An 18491-nucleotide genomic window follows, 5' to 3' on the forward strand; every position below is an offset into this window, starting at 1 on the left:
TACTTACTCTTTCACAGGGAGCATGATATGATTTGCAGTTTTGAAACATCATGCCAGTAGCTTGCAGTCAAGTTTAACTCAGCCACTTCCTAGCCCAGCAACTTTGGGCAAATCACTTAACTTTTCTGTCTCATTTTCCTTGTTATAAAGTAATAATAATAATGATAATTATAAATCTAATATTTATTGAAAGCTTATTATGCAGTAGGTGTGGTGCCAAGTGCTTTTACATCCATTGTGTCTTTTATACATTATACACAGGGAGTAGGTACTACTGTTATTACCATGCTAGAGATGAATGCTGACTTAGGTATCGTGCCCAAGGTCATACATCTAGTAAACAGGAGAGCCAGGACAGTACCTGCTTCAGAGTTTCCATGACGACTAAATGGGAAAATATATGCAAATGTATTTTTAAAAGTGATTTTTCCATGTAAACCCTGAGATGACTCCTGCCATTTTCACTGGGGAAATAAAATAGTGGCCGGAATGTTTAGAGAGTTTTTTTTCTATTTTTAGAATAAAAACTAAATTCTGAAGCATGGTTCACATCACCAGTTTGCTTAAATACTAGGCAATCATTTCCTGTGGTTGCCAGGATTAAACACCAATACCTCACTGACAATTTCTAGTTTGACCTAATGGCTCTGACAGTTCAACTCCGTCCCTCCCCATGCTATATGCCTCAGCCAGAGTGGGTTCCCTACAGTTTTCTTCTTTTAAATTTATTTTTTTTGATGCATAATAGATGTACATAATTTTGGGATCCGTGTGAGAATTTAATACATTCATATAATTTGTAAAGATCCAATCAGTGTGCTTGGGATGTCCATCACCTTAAACATTTGTCCTTTCTTTATGCTAGGACTATTTGAATTATCTTCTACTTATTACGAAATATACAATAGATGACTGTGAACTAGAATAACCCTACTGATCTCTTTAACTCTATGTCTTATTTCTTCTATCAAATCACATATTTGTATCCATTTATAAATTTCTTTTCATCTCCCTCTTCCCTACACTTTTCCGAACATATCAATTTGTCTTTCCTCATCATCTTAGCATGTTTTCCTCTGTGTCTGGAATATTCTCCACCGGTCTCTAATTATTGATATTCTTTGAAATGATCTCAAGTGCCAATGTAGCCATGAAATCCTTTCTAATATTTACAAATGAATATACATTCCCACTTCTGCTGTTCTGAATTGACACTCACCTTACTGTGCCTTTTATTGTGAACATTCATTTCCTGGTGTGTAGGTGCTTAAAAGCCAGGATTAATGTACCAGCCATTTGGCATCTCTTTCAGAATCTGAGATTTAAAGAACTGGAAGAAAGCCAATGTGTGGGGATGTGTGTACGTGCACACATGTGGGAGTGCTGAGGGAGCGATGGATCATTTCGTTAATTTCTTTCAACAGCACCCAAACAAATTATTAGGTATCTGCCTTGTAAATTTTGCCTTAGGAATGTTGTTCCTTTCAACGAGAGAAATTGAAACCAGAAAATACCAGGTCAAATAGGAATAAGGAAAGTTACTGTCACTTAGATGTAATTAAAATCTAGTCTAACAGTGAGAGGAGGTTCCAGCTGGGCTTCCTGGGTTGATTAGGGGCTCAGAAAGCTGTGAAACTCACTCCTTTCCTGCATCAGGACTTACTTTGGTCCTGGATGAATAATATTAAAGATGTATGCTTAAAATATTCCTAACATCAAAACTTGGGCATGTGTTTTCTTCCCCCAAGAAAGCTATAAACAGCGAAACTTTTGCTGTAAGCTTCCCTGTGTCCTCACTCCCTCTCTCCCTTGCCTCTCCCCTGAAACTAAAAGGAATGTTAAAAGTCCATTTTCCTGTGATCAGCAGACCTTATCTATGTCCCAATTCCAATTCCTTGTAAACACAATTTGTAAACTCCGGTGAGATCCTGTCTCCTTTGCCATGCCGCTGCAAGGTTATAAAGCAGGTAAAACTTAAGTTACAATGCCGGTTTTCCTCAAGATCTAAGATATCTTAATTGTCTTTTTTTTCTTGCTCTGGTAACGTCTTCCCATGGCAACTATTTCCCGCCTTAAAGAGTTTAAAAGGTGATCAAAAAATCTAACACTGGCTACCCGCTCGGGACCCCTTCCACGCTGTGGAAGCTTCGTACTGTCACTCTACTCAATAAAGCCCACAGCTTTTTTCTCTCGGTCCGATCCGTGTCTCTCTGTCACCGCAGGCTGCCGCCACACCACATCTTTGGCGTGGCTAAGGCAAGAACCTTTGGCGTTACAGTTTCGGCGAGCCAGCCAGGAAGATCTCCAGGAAAGGCATCTAGATCGTCACGTGGTGAGTACGATCGGACCCCTTTCCTTTGCTGTTCTGTCCTGTCCTTTCTTAGAATTCGGAGGCTAAACCGGGCATCTGTCGGCCACTTAAAGGCGATTAGCGCGGCCGCTGGACTAAAGACACGGGTGTCAGGCTGTCTGGAAAAGGGCTCTCTTAACAACCCCTGACCCTCTGGGGCTGGGAATGTTGGTTAGTCTGGATCCAGTTCATACTCTTTCACTTTCCCTGGCGGTCCCGAAGTACACCCGGGAGTTATCAGTAGACGTTCTAGTCTCCCAGATTTCCTGGTTGAGATCAGGGCCCTGCCAGAGGCTCCCCCTGCAAGGGTTACCCAGCGTGAGGCCGCCACATCTTCTGACCCCTGCCTCCTGGGTCCTAATGTCTGCCGGCTAGACTTCTTTCCTCGTCTCGCAAGCAAGGTTATTCCCACTATTGTAGGATCAAGATTCCCTATTTAGAAGTCTTAAATTCTCGGGGTGGTGCCCAGAAGATTCCTGTTCATGGTGCCCTCCGGGGTTTAGGCAGGTGTCGCCGTTTGATGGCTATTTTGAAGGGCCAGTTCCCCACCGTAGTGTATGGTCCCCCACATCAGGACAATTTAAAGACAGGTCTGTAATTTTCATGTGGATAGTAGAAGCCTTAGGGCATTTCCTCCATTGCTCCCCAGAGAGACTTTCCCCTTCCTTGGGGCCTCTCAAGTACAATCTGTGGTGCATGGGTACAGCTCTTAGAGGCGTTGAATTGCTATTTGAACCATTCAATAGTTGGTATTGGAAGGAAGAAAGGAAAAAAATATAGTCAGTTAGGACACAGGATACTGGTACCGCCTTAAAAGAGGGGCTTACTCCTTTGATGGCAAGTGGGGACAGAAGGCTAGAGTACAGCAGCTGTTCTCTCGGCCCTGGCCTACAGGTCATCCACCACCCCCTTAAAGCTTACTAAGCCTCTTGTCGCTAATTCAGAGATTCCTCCTTGAAGAATAGTTTTATCGCCAGGCCCATGTAAATTGGGCCTTAGCATGCAAGCATCAGTGGTGCCCCCGACCCAGGCCTTGCCACCCTGGAACAGGTAGGACACGTTGGCATAAGGACCACAGTAAATCCAACAGTCCTTGTGCTCCATTTAGTGGTCAATGGGCGCACGGCAGGGGCAATCCTGCCAGTAAGCATGGTTAAATCTGGTAGATGGAGGGTTCAGGAAAAGTGGCCATGAGCTTTGAGCACAATTGGACCTGACCCTTGGGGGACACCCTAAGGGAAGACAAGTCCCAGGACTAACCAGGGGTGCGGGCATCCCAGATGCCCACCCAGATGGGCACCACACTTTCAAAACCGGACACTCCCTTAAGATGTATCCCGAATAACTGGGACAAATTCGACCCTGAAACCTTAAAAAAGAAGCTGCTGACTTTCTTCTGTACCACTGCCTGGCCACAGTATTCCTTACAAAATGGAGAAACTTGGCCGTCTGAGGGAAGTATTAATTATAACACCCTTCTACAACTAGATCTTTTCTGTAAACAGGAAGGTAAATGTAGTGAAGTCCCTTATGTACAGGTTTTCTTTGCCTTCGTGACAATACTGCCCTGGGCCAAGCCTGCAAGCTTTGCCCAAATGACAGAGGCCCACAGTTGCCTCCATACTCAGGGCCTCCTCCCTCAGCCCCACTCTCCTCTCCCACTGACTCTTCTCCATCCGGCCCCACTGAAGTGTTAAAGGGACACTGGAAACAGAACGTAAACTCCTGAGCCAGGCACCCAAACTATGTCCCTTACAAGCAACGGGAGAATTTGGGCCCATTCACGTGCATGCCCCCTTCTCACTCTCAGATTTAAAACAAATAAAGGCGGAGTTAGGAAAATTCTCGGATAATCCTGATAACTGTATAGATGTCCCGCAAGGATTGGGGCAGTCCTTTGATCTAACATGGAGAGATATCATGTTGCTTCTTGATCAGACCTTAAGTCCTACTGAAAAAGAAGCAGCTTTAGTAGGAGACTGGCAATTTAAGGATCTATGATACCTTAGCCAGGTAAATGATCGAATGAACCTGGAGGAGAGGGAAAAATTCCCCACAGGGCAACAGGCAGTCCCCAGTGTAGACCCTCATTAGGATACTGACTCAGATCACGGAGATTGGAGCCACAGGCATTTGCTAACTTGCATTTTAGAAGGGTTGAGAAAGACTAAGAAAAAGCCTATAAACTACTCAGTGGTATCCACAATTACACGGGGAAAAGAGGAAAACCCCTTCGCTTTTCTAGAAAGGCTAAGGGAGGCCCTAAGAAAGCACGCCTCCCTAACTCCAGATTCCACAGAAGGCCAACTTATTTTAAAGGATAAATTTATCACGCAATCAACGGCTGACATTAGGAGAAAACTCCAAAAGTCTGCTTTAGGCCCAGAACAAAATTTGGAGACATTATTAAACCTGGCAACCTCGGTGTTCTATAACAGGGACCAAGAGGAACAGGCCGAAAGGGAAAAGCAAGACAAGAGAAAGGCTGCAGCCTGAGTCATGGCCCTCAGGCAGGCAGACCTTGGTGGCTCAGAGGGGATCCAAGAGAAGAGAAGGCCAATTGCCTAGTAGGGCTTGTTATCAGTGTGGTTTGCAAGGACACTTTAAAAAAAATTGTCCAACAAAAAACAAACCACCCCCTCCCCCATGTCCAATATGCCAAGGCAATCACTGGAAGGTACACTGCCCCAGAGGACAAAGGCCCTCTGGACCAGAAGCACCCAACCGGATGATTCAGCAACAGGACTGAGGGTGTCTGGGGCAAGCGCCGGCTCATGCCATCACCCTCACAGAGCCCCGGGTAAGTTTGACCATTGAGGGCCAGGAAGTGGACTTCCTCCTGGACACTGGTGCGGCCTTCTCAGTTTCAATCTCCTGCCCCAGATGACTGTCCTCAAAGTCCGTTACTGTCTGAGGAAACTTAGGACAGCCTGTAACCAGGTATTTCTCTCGCCTCCTCAGCTGCAATTGGGAGACTTTGTTCTTTTCACATGCCTTTCTTGTTATGCCCAAAAGTCCCACACCCTTATTATGGAGGGACATATTAGCCAAAGCTGGGGCCATTATCTACATGAATATGGGGAACAAATTACTCATTTGTTGTCCCCTACTTGAAGAAGAAATCAACTTTGAGGTCTGGGCCTTAGAAGAACAGGGCAAAGAATGCCCATCCAGTCCAAATCAAGCTAAAAGACCCCACTATTTTTCCTTATCAAAGGCAATATCCCTTAAGGCCTGAAGCTCTCAAAGGATTACAGGATACTGTTAAAAATGTAAAAGCTCAAGGTTTAGTAAAAAAATGTAGCAGTCCTTGCAACACCCTAATCCTATGAATACAAAAACCCAATGGTCAGTGGAGGCTAGTGCAAGACCTCAGAATCATCAATGAGGCAGTAATTCCTTTATATCCTGCTGTACCCAACGCCTATACTCTGCTCTGTCAGATACCAGAGGAAGCAGAATGGTTTACTGTTCTAGACCTCAAAGATGCCTTCTTCTGCATTCCCCTGCACTCTGACTCCCAGTTCCTTTTTGCCTTTGAGGATCCTACAGACGCCATGTCCCAGCTTTTGTGGACGGTTTTGCCCCAAGGGTTTAGAGATAGCCCTCATCTGTTTAATCAGGCATTGGCTCAAGACCTGGGCCATTTCTCAAGTCCAGGCACTCTAGTCCTCCGATATGTGGACGATATACTTCTGGCTACCTTCAAAAGCGTCATGTCAGCAGGCTACTCTAGACCTCTTGAACTTTCTAGCTAACCTGGGGTACAAAGTGTCTAGGACAAAAGCCCAGCTCTATCTACAGGTTAAATATCTAGGCCTAGTCCTAGCCAAAGAAACTAGGGCCCTTAGCAAAGAGCATATTCAGCCTATACTGGCCTATCCTCGCCCTAAGACATTGAGACAGTTGCGGGGGTTCCTTGGCTTTTGCTGACTGTGGATTCCTAGATACAGTGAAGTGGCCAGGCCATTCTATATCCTGATAAAAGGACTCAAAAGGCAAACACCCATCTAGTGGAATAGGAACCAGAGGCAGAAACAGCCTTCAAAACTTTAAAGCAGGCCCTAGTACAAGCTCCAGCCCTGAGCCTCCCCACAGGACAAAATTTCTCTTTATATGTCACCGAGAGAGCAGGAATAGCTCTTGGAGTTCTTACTCAGACCCGTAGGACAGTCCCACAACCAGTGGCACAGCTAAGCAAAAAAACTGATGTAGTAGCCAAGGGCTGGTCTCACTGTTTACGGGTAGTTGCGGCAGTGGCCGTGTTAGAGTCAGAGGCTATTAAAAGAATACAAGGAAAAGATCTCACTGTCTAGACTACTTTTGATATAAGTGGCATATTAAATGCTAAAGGAAGTTTGTGGCTCTCAGATAACCGCCTACTCAAATACCAGGCACTACTCCTTGAGGGACCAGTATTTCAAATGCGCACATGTGCGGCCCTCAGCCCTGCCACTTTTCTCCCAGAGGATGAGGAACCAATTGAACATGACTGCCAACAAATTATAGCTCAGACTTATGCCGCCTGAGAAGATCCCTTAGAAGTCCCCTTAGCTAACCCTGACCTTAACCTGTACTCCGATGGAAGTTCATTTGTAGAAAATGGGGTATGAAAGGCAGGCTATGCCATAGTGAGCGATGCATTAGTACTTGAAAGTAAGCCTCTTCCCCCAGGGACCAGTGCTCAGTTAGCAGAACTAGTGGCGCTTACCTGAGCCTTAGAGCTGGGAGAAAAAAAAAATAAATGTATACATGGATAGCAAGTATGTTTATCTAGTCTTACATGCACATGTGGCAATATGAAAAGAAAGAGAGTTCCTAACCTCTGGAGGAACACCCATTAAGTACCACAGAGAAATCATGGAGTTATTGCACACAGTGCAAAAACCTAAAAAGGTGGCAGTCTTACACTGCCAAGGCCATCAAAAAGGTGAAGGAGAGGAAGCAAAAACAAACGAACAAACAAACAAAAAACCGCCAAGCAGACGCTGAGAACAAATTTGCTGCCAGGCAGGACTTTCCTCCAGAAATGTCCATAAAAGGACCCCTGGTATCGAGCAGCCCCCTTCAAGAAGTTAAGCCACAGTATTCCCCAACTGAAACAAAATGGGGACTTTCACGAGGACGTAGTTTTGTCCCCTCAGGATGGCTAACAACAGAGGAAAAAAGGGTGCTCATACCTGAAGCCGGCCAGTAGAAAATACTTAAAACCCTCCACCAAACTTTTCATATAGGTATTAAAAGTACCCATAAGATGGCCACATCCCTATTTACAGGGCCACACCTCCTCAAAACCATCCGGCAAGTAGTAAAGTGTGCCCCAAAAAATTAACCCTTAGCTCACCGTAAAGCCCCTCCAAAAGGACAAAGAACAGAACATTATTCTAGAGAGGACTGGCAGTTAGATTTTACCCATATGCCAAAGTCAAGAGGATTTCAGTACTTATTGGTGTGTGTTAATACCTTTACAAATTGGGTGAAAGCCTAACCTTGTAAAACAAGAAAGGCCCAAGAGGTGGATAAAGTCTTAGTTCATAAAATAATTCCTAGATTTGGACTTCCCCAAAGCTTACAGAGCGACAATGGACCAGCTTTTAAAGCTACAATAACTCAAGAAATTTCTGAGGCACTAGGAATACAATATCACCTTCACTGTGCCTGGAGGCCACAATCTTCAAAAAAAGTCAAAAAGGCTAATGAAACACTTAAGAGACATTTGAAAAAGCTAGTGCAAAAAACTCGTCTCCCATGGCGCACTCTCTTGCCCACAGCCTTATTAAGAATTCGAAACTCCCCTCATAGAATGGGACTCAGTCCATATAAAATGCTGTATGGACGGCCTTTTCTCAAAATGACCTCCTGCTTGATCAGAAACGGCCAATTTAGTCAAAGATATAACTTCTCTGGCAAAATATCAACAAAATCTTAAAACTTTACCTGAAAAGTGTGACAGGAAAAAAGGAATAGAGTTGTTTCAACCAGGAGATCTAGTATTGGTCAAGTCTCTCCCCTCTACCTCTCCATCTATAGATCCTTTATGAGAGGGACCATACTCGGTTGTCCTCTCTACCCCCATTGCAGTTAAAGTGGTAAGAGTGTAATCCTGGATTCACCAAACCCGAGTCAAACCTTGGACACCTCCTAAGGAACTTACAGATCATCAACTCAGGAGTCACAAGGTCAGCCAGACCAGCCTCAATACACCTGTCAGCCACTAGAGGGCCTGCGTTTCCTACTTCGGAAAAAAAAAACCTCCGACCAGAAAAACTCCTGCAGTTAGTCCTAGAGAGGAACTGCTTCCTACCTAAAAGAGGATAAGTAAAAAACCTACATGACCTTTGACATCTCTCCTTGCTCTCTTTAATAGAATCCTTCTACTGTTTCATTACATTATTAAGCAGTATACTAACTATACTCTTTGCAGTAGGATTATATACTATAGCTCCGGCCAGGACAAAAATCCTAATCACATCAACCTTTCTTCTATCGTCCTTCCTTCTAACAGCAATTTACTCCTTTTTCCTTCCTCTTTCCTATGACCCTTCCACCTACAACACGTCATGACTCCTCTTAGGTTTCCGGCCACCCTCTTCGTACTTATGTCCATTTCTCCAACTACAACACCCACCTCCCCGACCCCACCCCGTGCCAGTGTACCTCCCTTGAAAGAGTCAACTAGCATTCTCTCAAAAACTCTTGAAGATTAGGTAGCCCCTTCCGAGCACCCACATCTTTTGCCACATATACTTACATAAAAGAAGAATGTTATAAAACTGCTTCTGTCTGTTCTAACAATGGCCATACATACCACCAAAAAAAAAAAAAAAAAGATCTGAGGTGACTGCCCTGAGAAATGGGGGGCCAACGCTTGTTGTACATATTATACCCATATAGGTATGTCTGATGGAGGAGGCGTCCAAGATGAGGCTGAAGAACAACCTATCCAACAAGTAATTAAAAACTTAGTCCAGCTCTCCAGTACTCCCAGTCCATACAAAAAATTAGACCTTTCCAGGCTACAAGAAACCCTTAACTCTCATTCTCATCTCTAGAGCCTGTTTAACACCACCCTTAAAAGAATCCAAAAAGCCTCTCCTAGTAATCCAACCAACTGTTGGATGTGTCTCCCCTTGCGTTTTCAACCATATGTCCCAGTCCCTGTCCCCGGACAGTAGAACTTATCCACCCCAGTTCTAAACACCACCAAATTAATCAGTCCCATAGTCATCAATTTGCCAGCCACACAGCCTCAAATCTCACATGCATAAACTTCAGCATAGCTCTCAATAAAAATACCTCCCAATGTCAGTCCTGGATATCAATAACCTCAGGTTTCACCTGTCTAACTTCAGGCATTTTTTTAATCTGTGATAACACAGCCTATCAGTGTCGAAACAGCACTCCAAAAGAACTATGCTTTCTCTCCTTTCTAGCACCTCCTATGTCCATATATACTGAACAAGAGTTACAAAGTCTCCTTATACCCCAATCTCACCACACGCAAACCCTTAATGTCCCTTGTATTGTAGGAGCTGAAATACTGCGTGGGCTTGGGACTGGAATTAGAGGCATAACCTCCTCCACCCAATTCTGTTATAAATTATCACGAAAATTAAATGATGACATAAAATGAGTTGCCGACTCCCTAGTGACCCTACAAAGCCAGCTTAATTCTGTAGCTGCAGCAGTCCTTCAAAACCGGAGAGCCCTAGACTTATTAACAGCTGAAAGAGGAGAAACCTGCCTCTTCTTAGGAGAAGAATGTTGCTATTTTGTTAACCAGTCAGGAATCATCACTAAAAAGGTCAAAGAAATAAAAAAACAAAAAGTAAAAAAGGGGAGCTTGAACACTCAGGGCCCTGGAATACGTTTAACTAATGGATACCTTGGTTCCTCCCCTTTCTAGGCCCTGCGACAGCCATGCTACTATTACTTGCGTTCGGGCCTTGCATTTTTAACCTCCTTGTCAAATTTGTTTCCTCCAGGATGGAGGTCATCAAGCTACAAATGGTCTTACAAATGAAACCTCAAATGAGCTCAACTCACGGCTTCTATTGGGTATTGAGGACCCCTGGATCGACCCGCGGGTCACTCACTAGCCTAAAAAGTTCCCCTCTGGAGGAGACCACAACTGCAGGGCCTCTTCTTCGCCCCTAATCAGCGAAAAGTAGCCAGAACGACCGCCGCCCAGTTCCTAACAGCAGTTGGGGTGTCCAGTCTAGACGGCGGACTGAGAGGAGGTTCCAGCTGGGCTTCCTGGGTCGGGTAGGGGCTCAGAAAGCTGTGAAACTCACTCCTTTCCTGCATCAGGACTTACTTTGGTCCTGGATGAATAATATTAAAGATATGTGCTTAAAATAATATTCCTAACATCAAAATTTGTGCGTGTGTCTTCTTCCCCCAAGAAAGCTATAAACAGCGAAACTTTTGCTATAAGCTTCCCTGTGTCCTCACTCCCTCTCTCCCTTCCTCCTCCCCTAAAACTAAAAGAAATGTTAAAAGCCCATTTTTCTGTGATCAGCAGACCTTATCTATGTCCCGATTCCAATTCCTTGTAAACACAATCTGTAAAGTCCTGTGAGATCCTGTCTCCTTTGCCATGCCGCTGCAAGGTCATAAAGTAGATAAAACTTAAGTTACAATGCCGGTTTTCCTCAAGATCTAAGACATGTTAATTGTCTTTGTTTCTTGCTCTGGTAACATCTTCCCACCTCAGGTATTTCCCGCCTTGAAGAGTTTAAAAGGTGATCAAAAAATCTAACACTGGCTACCCGCTCGGGACCCTTCCACGCTGTGGAAGCTTCGTACTGTCACTCTGCTCAATAATGCCCACAGCCTTTTTCTGTTGGTCCGATCTGTGTCTCTCTGTCACTGCGGGCTGCCCTCACACCAAATCTTTGGCGTCGCTAAAGCAGGAAACTTTGGCGTTACAAGGGCACATACCACCCAGCCCAGCCTGGCCAAGCAATCGGACTCGATTTTCAGATTATCTTACAATTGGTAACAAATAGGGGTCCTGCAAGGAGAGAAAGCTTTGTCAAGTTGACGTCTCAATCCTATTTTGAATGAATAGGCACAGGACTGACTCATTACGTTAGCACTGTATAGAGCAGCAAGCTTCTGGCTCACCTACAGAGAATACATAATGCTGCCTTCCTCTTTGGCTTGTAATTTTACTCAAGGACACACACACACACACACACACACACACACACACACACTCCCACACACTGACCTTTCTTTTACCTACTTGTCTCAGAAACCCCTTCTTCAGGAAAAAGTTTTTTCTGACTTTTGAAAATGTAGCCTAAGTAAGGGATGAGCAAGGCTTAGGCTTCTGCCAAAATGGTGGGTGTGGAGAGAAGTGGACGGATATAGAAGGCTTTCCCCTCTCCAGCTCTAGTCTCCAGCCGCCATCTTATTTAGGCCCTCATTTGTTTCTCACCCAGATTACTGCAACAGCTTTCTCATTCGTCTCCTGTCTGATGCCTCCCTTTCCAACCAACCTACACATGGCTACCAGACAGATATTTCTAAAATTCAAGCCTGCACATAACACTCTGCTTTTGAAATGGTCCAATAACGTTCCACTACTTTCAAAATAAAGCTCGTAATAAGTTTAGCATGCAAGCTTCTCTGTTATCCAGCCCCTAGTTCGGGCTCCTGCATCATCTTTAGATATATTGAACCTCTAGCAGCGCTGGGATAGGGTCATGCCTTATGATGCTCTATGGCTTCCCACATGTTCTTTCCTCTGCTCAGAATGACTTCCCACCACCTCTTTTCCTAATTAATGTGTACTCTACCATCATATCTCTACTCAATATCACCTCCCTTGAAAGGAATCCTGGTGCTCCTAATCTGAGTTACATACCCCTTGCTACCCAAGCAAGAGCTAAGATAATTACCTGACCCTTGTGCCTATCCCAATTCATTGTGAAATTCTTGAAGTCAGGGAGTATCTTGTTCCAATTTTGTACTGAATGAATTGCTAAGGTTCAATCATCAATGGAGATGTAGTTGATACTTATTAACTACAATATGTTAAAAACAATTAAAATTTTATTATTCAGCATTAATTGATTATATGAAATAGATCTTTTAGTTTTTTAAATGTACAGCTTTGTTGTAAATAATTTACAGTTATTTTAAAAGTGTTAGCTGCTGTCTGGCTTGGTGATTCCCTGATTGCTCAATCCATTGTCCCTTTGTTGTAGACGTTGCTCCTTTGTTGACTGAGGCATTTTCCAGCCATCTGTTGGCACAAATGTTGGGCATCTTGGAAACAGGAGCTAATAATATAAAAACACAAGATAAATGATCACACTGAGAAATCACCGTATTTGCCTCCTATGCTGCTGTAAAATTAGTACCACCTGGGGAACTAAAGTGTTGCAAGTGAATCTTAAGCTCCATGAGCAACTGATAATTTAGTAAAGGCTGTTTTCAAAAGAAAACACTTTGACAATAGAAAGTTTCTGTTGTCATTTAGGGTTATAGCCATTACAGGTAATTTTAAATATTCTCTACTGTTCATTTTTAATTAAGTAATTTGCACAAATTTGGAGAAAAATCTGACTAGCCTGATTAGATTCTTAGGATTACCAGTAGGGTTGTGAGAAGATGATTTCTGAATTGTGACTTTTGTTTTTAGTAAAAAAAAAAAAAAGTGAGATCCCTGCTTATAGTTATTTTAACCAGTGTTGCAATGAGTGGCATGTAAATGATTTATTTTAAATAATTGATGGAAGAGCCAAGGAAATAAAAAAGGGTGGACCATTGGGGCAATATAAACTGAAAATAGTGAAACTTTGATATAGTAGAATCCCTCCATTTTGCCAGATAGATACACTTACTGAATTTTCATGTAAAATAAGTAAGAAATATTTTAATTTTAATTTCAAAATAAATGAGGTAATGAATTTAATAGAAATCTTAATAAATTTCTTCTGTTTGTGTAAAAAATAACTCATGTCAATATGCACAAAAATGTACATGTTATCTTCTCCCATGAAAAAATAGAAAATATACGAATAACATTTTTCAAAGGCCCTATTAAGAGAAAAAGAGAAATAACATAACATTAATAATGTTTTGTTGAAATAGAATAAGGTAATTTTGTAAAAGAACAAGTGTGGTTTTACTTGGGGAAATAAGAAATGACTGATGTCTTATTGAACCAATGGAATTTGAATAACATTAATACTGCATTATTCAAGAGATCAGTGTATCAGACGTCAGTTCACAATTCTAGGTGGATCACATTTGGCTAACCATTGATAAATGTCTCAAAATTAAAATTGTGATAAAATAATCACTTTTTAAAACTACACCATTTCATCTCTTTTGTTCATAGTTTTGCAACTTGATTAATGAAAAAATCATTTGCTTGGCATTCAAATTAAAGCTTCAAATATACATATTTGTGGAATATATATATCTATATATCTCACATTAAAAAAACAAGGCATCAAACTATTGCGTAGTTATAGTCTATATTGATAGCAAATTGTGGTCTGTAATTAAACCACAGGAAAAAAATGGAGAAATGTGATGTTTTAAGATGAGACATAAAATGATATTTTGAATTCAGACAATGAGCATTCTTATCAAAGAGGATTTTTTGTTCAACACTTCTTATAAACGTTGTCCTAATTTTTTTGTTCACTCAGATAATTAAATGCAATTGATATCTTTAGTTAAATACTGAATATATTATAAAAATAATATTCAAGATGTTCTGAGTCATTTACAGAAAATGTTGTACCCTGTAAAACCAATAATTAATGGCAAGTTAAAATCAAGGAAAGCAGCTACTAATAACTTTACCATCAATATAAGATGATATTAAGTTATAATGCATGATGAGTCAGATCATATTTTATTAAAAATGAATAGTCTTTACACGTGAATAGTTTAGAGACGGCGAGTAGTCAACCTGCTCTTTTCAAGACTCTCAGTTATGACTGTTCTTAGACATCACAAATTGATCATAGCACTGTTTTTATGGAACCTGAACTGAGCCTCATATTTCTTTCCACAACTCAAGACATCATTACCAATCAACTGCATGTGACACTTGAGATGAAATTTCTTTACCATCCCTGAGACAGACAATTCTTTTTCTCAGAAAAGGGAACCGAAAGAGGGATTATGTGACTTGGCTCAAATCACATCACAACTCTGTGACTACATCCCAGATTGGTATCTGTCAGTCTACTGAGTTCTTTATATTCCCCAGTTTATTATCATTATTTACTGTATTTGATTCTCTGGGGGTTTAGTATAGATTCTACATATAGTAGCCACTCAACAAATATTTTTAAATGACAGGCTCAATACTAAGCATAAGTTTCTCATTTCATTATAAAGTAAATGAAGCACATTAACTATTATGGAACTCATTAGATGGTATTTCTCTTACACGCTTTTGGCTGAGTGCAGATTCTGAGACACTGGTGCTTAAGGGAAAAAGGAGCACCTGAGTGACAGAAAGAGTGCTTACCTTTTACTTTTAGAGAAAGTGAAGCTCTGTAAATTTAGAGAGTTTTTCTGTGAACTCAAGAATATACAAAATAGGAAGCCAAGATCATAAAATTTTAATTCATTTATTCAACTGTGGGGTTATGAGAAAAAGTAGGTAATAGCTTCTGCTGAATAGAAATATAATAGAAGTTAAGAAAACAGCTTGGGTAAAAGGTATTAAGTTATAGTGTATATCTATATTTGCTGAATGGATAAAGTATTGATGAGGGCATGCAAAGTAGGTTAGAATTAAAGCTGGGGTAGGGTTAGATTGGGAAATTTGTGTTTTGGAGTAGAATTGTAGCTCTAAAGTGACTGTCTTCTCAAAGAGCCAACAACTTATATTAAATGTTTTTTTTGTTTGTTTTTTTTGAGATGAAGTCTCACTCTGTCGCCCAGGCTGGAGTGCAGTGGCGCAATCTCGGCTCACTGCAACCTCTGCCTCCCAGGTTCAAGAGATTCCCCTGCCTCAGCCTCCCGAGTAGCTGGGATTACAGGTGCCTGCCACCACGACTGGCTAATTTTTTGTATTTTTAGTAGAGATGGAGTTTCACCGTATTAGCCACGATGGTCTCAATCTCCTGACCTCATGATCTGCCTGCCTCGGACTCCCAAAGTGCTGGGAATACAGGTGTGAGCCATGTGCCCGGCCATTAAATGTTAATTGCAGCTCACACTGATGCATTTTAATGTCTGATAAGCCAGTTGTTCTCTTGCCTTGTTGCCCTGGCTAGAGCCTTCAGTACAATGTTGAATTGAGTTGGTAAGCCTGGATATCCTTGTCTTGTTTCTGATATTGGAGGAAAAGCATCCAATCTTGCACCATTAAGTGTGATAAGTTAGCTGTGGGTTTTTGTACATGCCATTTTGATAAACCTTAACCTGTTGATTGAGTTCTCATCTATTACTAGTTTGTTGAATGTTCTTGTCATGAAATGATGTTGGATTTCGTCAAATGCTTTTTCTTCATCTATTAACATGATCATGTAATTTTTGTTTTTTATTCTATAGATATGAAGTTTTTTCAGATATTAAACCAGCTTTGTATTCTTGTGATAAATCCCATTTGGTTATGATATATAATTCTTTTTTTAAAATTTTTTATTTTATTTTATTATTATTATACTTAAAGTTTTAAGGTACATGTGCACAATGTGCAGGTTTGTTACATATGTATACATGTGCCATGTTGGTGTGCTACACCCATTAACTCATCATTTAGCATTAGGTATATCAACAAATGCTATCCCTCCACCCTCCCTCCACCCCACAACAGTCCCTGGAGTGTGATGTTCCCCTTCCTGTGTCCATGTGTTCTTATTGTTCAATTCCCACCTATGAGTGAGAACATGTGGTGTTTGGTTTTTTGTCCTTGTGATAGTTTGCTGAGAATGATGTTTCCAGTTTCATCCATGTCCCTACAAAGGACATGAACTCATCATTTTTTATGGCTGCATAGTATTCCATGGTGTATATGTGCCACATTTTCTTAATCCAGTCTATCATTGTTGGACATTTGGGTTGGTTCCAAGTCTTTGCTATTGTGAATAGTGCCGCAATAAACATACATGTACATGTGTCTTTATAGCAGCATGATTTATAATCCTTTGGGTATATATCCAGTAATGGGATGGCTGGTTCAAATGGTATTTCTAGTTCTAGATCCCTGAGGAATCGCCACACTGACTTCCACAATGGTTGAACTAGTTTACAGTCCCACCAACAGTGTCAAAGTGTTCCTATTTCTCCACATCCTCTCCAGCACCTGTTGTTTCCTGACTTTTTAATGATCGCCATTCTAACTGGTGTGGGATGGTATCTCATTGTGGTTTTGATTTGCATTTCTCTGATGGCCAGTGATGATGAGCATTTTTTCATGTGTTTTATGGCTGCATAAATGTCTTCTTTTGAGAAGTGTTTGTTCATATCCTTTGCCCACTTTTTGATGGGGTTGTTTTTTTCTTGTAAATTTGTTTGAGTTCATTGTAGATTCTGGATATTAGCCCTTTGTCAGATAAGTAGGTTGCGAAAATTTTCTCCCATTTTGTAGGTTGCCTGTTCACTCTGATGGTAGTTTCTTTTGCTGTGCAGAAGCTCTTTAGTTTGATTAGATCCCATTTGTCAATTTTGGCTTTTGTTGCCATTGCTTTTGGTGTTTTAGACATGAAGTCCTTGCCCATGCCTATGTCCTGAATGGTATTGCCTAGGTTTTCTTCTAGGGTTTTTATGGTTTTAGATCTAATATGTAAATCTTTAATCCATCTTGAATTAATTTTTGTATAAGGTGTAAGGAAGGGATCCAGTTTCAGCTTTCTACATAAGGCCAGCCAGTTTTCCCAGCACCATTTATTAAATAGGGAATCCTTTCCCCATTGCTTGTTTTTCTCAGATTTGTCAAAGATCAGATAGTTGTAGATATGCGGGATTATTTCTGAGGGCTCTGTTCTGTTCCATTGATCTATATCTCTGTTTTGGTACCAGTACCATGCTGTTTTGGTTACTGTAGCCTTGTAGTATAGTTTGAAGTCAGGTAGTGTGATGTCTCCAGCTTTGTTCTTTTGGCTTAGGATTGACTTGGCGATGTGGGCTCTTTTTTGGTTCCATATGAACTTTAAAGTAGTTTTTTCCAATTCCGTGAAGAAAGGCATTGGTAGCTTGATGGGGATGGCATTGAATCTGTAAATTACCTTGGGCAGTATGGCCATTTTCATGATATTGATTCTTCCTACCCATGAGCATGGAATGTTCTTCCATTTGTTTGTATCCTCTTTTATTTCCTTGAGCAGTGGTTTGTAGTTCTCCTTGAAGAGGTCCTTCACATCCCTTGTAAGTTGGATTCCTAGGTATTTTATTCTCTTTGAAGCAATTGTGAGTGGGAGTTCACTCATGATTTCGCTCTCTCTTTGTCTGTTGTTGGTGTATAAGAATGCTTGTGATTTTTGTACATTGATTTTGTATCCTGAGACTTTGCTGAAGTTGCTTATCAGCTTAAGGAGATTTTGGGCTGAGACAATGGGGTTTTCTAGATACACAATCATGTCATCTGCAAACAGGGACAATTTGACTTCCTCTTTTCCTAATTGAATACCCTTTATTTCCTTCTCCTGCCTGATTGCCCTGGCCAGAACTTCCAACACTATGTTGAATAGGAGTGGTGAGAGAGGGCATCCCTGTCTTGTGCCAGTTTTCAAAGGGAATGCTTCCAGTTTTTTCCCATTCAGTATGATATTGGCTGTGGGTTTGTCATAGATAGCTCTTATTATTTTGAGATACGTCCCATCAACACCTAATTTATTGAGAGTTTTTAGCATGAAGGGTTGTTGAATTTTGTCAAAGGCCTTTTCCGCATCTATTGAGATAATCACGTGGTTTTTGTCTTTGGTTCTGTTTATATGCTGGATTACATTTATTGATTTGCGTATCTTGAACCAGCCTTGCATCCCAGGGATGAAGCCCACTTGATCATGGTGGATAGGCTTTTTGATGTGCTGCTGGATTCGGTTTGCCAGTATGTTATTGAGGATTTTTGCATCAGTGTTCATCAGGATATTGGTCTAAAATTCTCTCTTTTTGTTGTGTCTCTGCCTGGCTTTGGTATCAGGATGATGCTGGCCTC

General features: G+C 41.4%; 1 long non-coding RNA gene across 1 annotated transcript in view; it reads left to right on the forward strand.

Annotated features, from left to right (window-relative positions):
- Window positions 1–2124: 2124 nt before the first annotated feature.
- Window positions 2125–18491, forward strand: part of LOC129394624 (uncharacterized) — a 193695-nt gene continuing 177328 nt past the window's right edge. The window contains exon 1 of the long non-coding RNA XR_010110150.1: window positions 2125–2332. This is a non-coding gene — a long non-coding RNA (uncharacterized LOC129394624). The remainder of the gene's footprint in view (window positions 2333–18491) is intronic.

This window comes from Pan paniscus, chromosome 17, assembly GCF_029289425.2.
Source record: "Pan paniscus chromosome 17, NHGRI_mPanPan1-v2.0_pri, whole genome shotgun sequence".
NCBI classification, from domain to species: domain Eukaryota; kingdom Metazoa; phylum Chordata; class Mammalia; order Primates; family Hominidae; genus Pan; species Pan paniscus.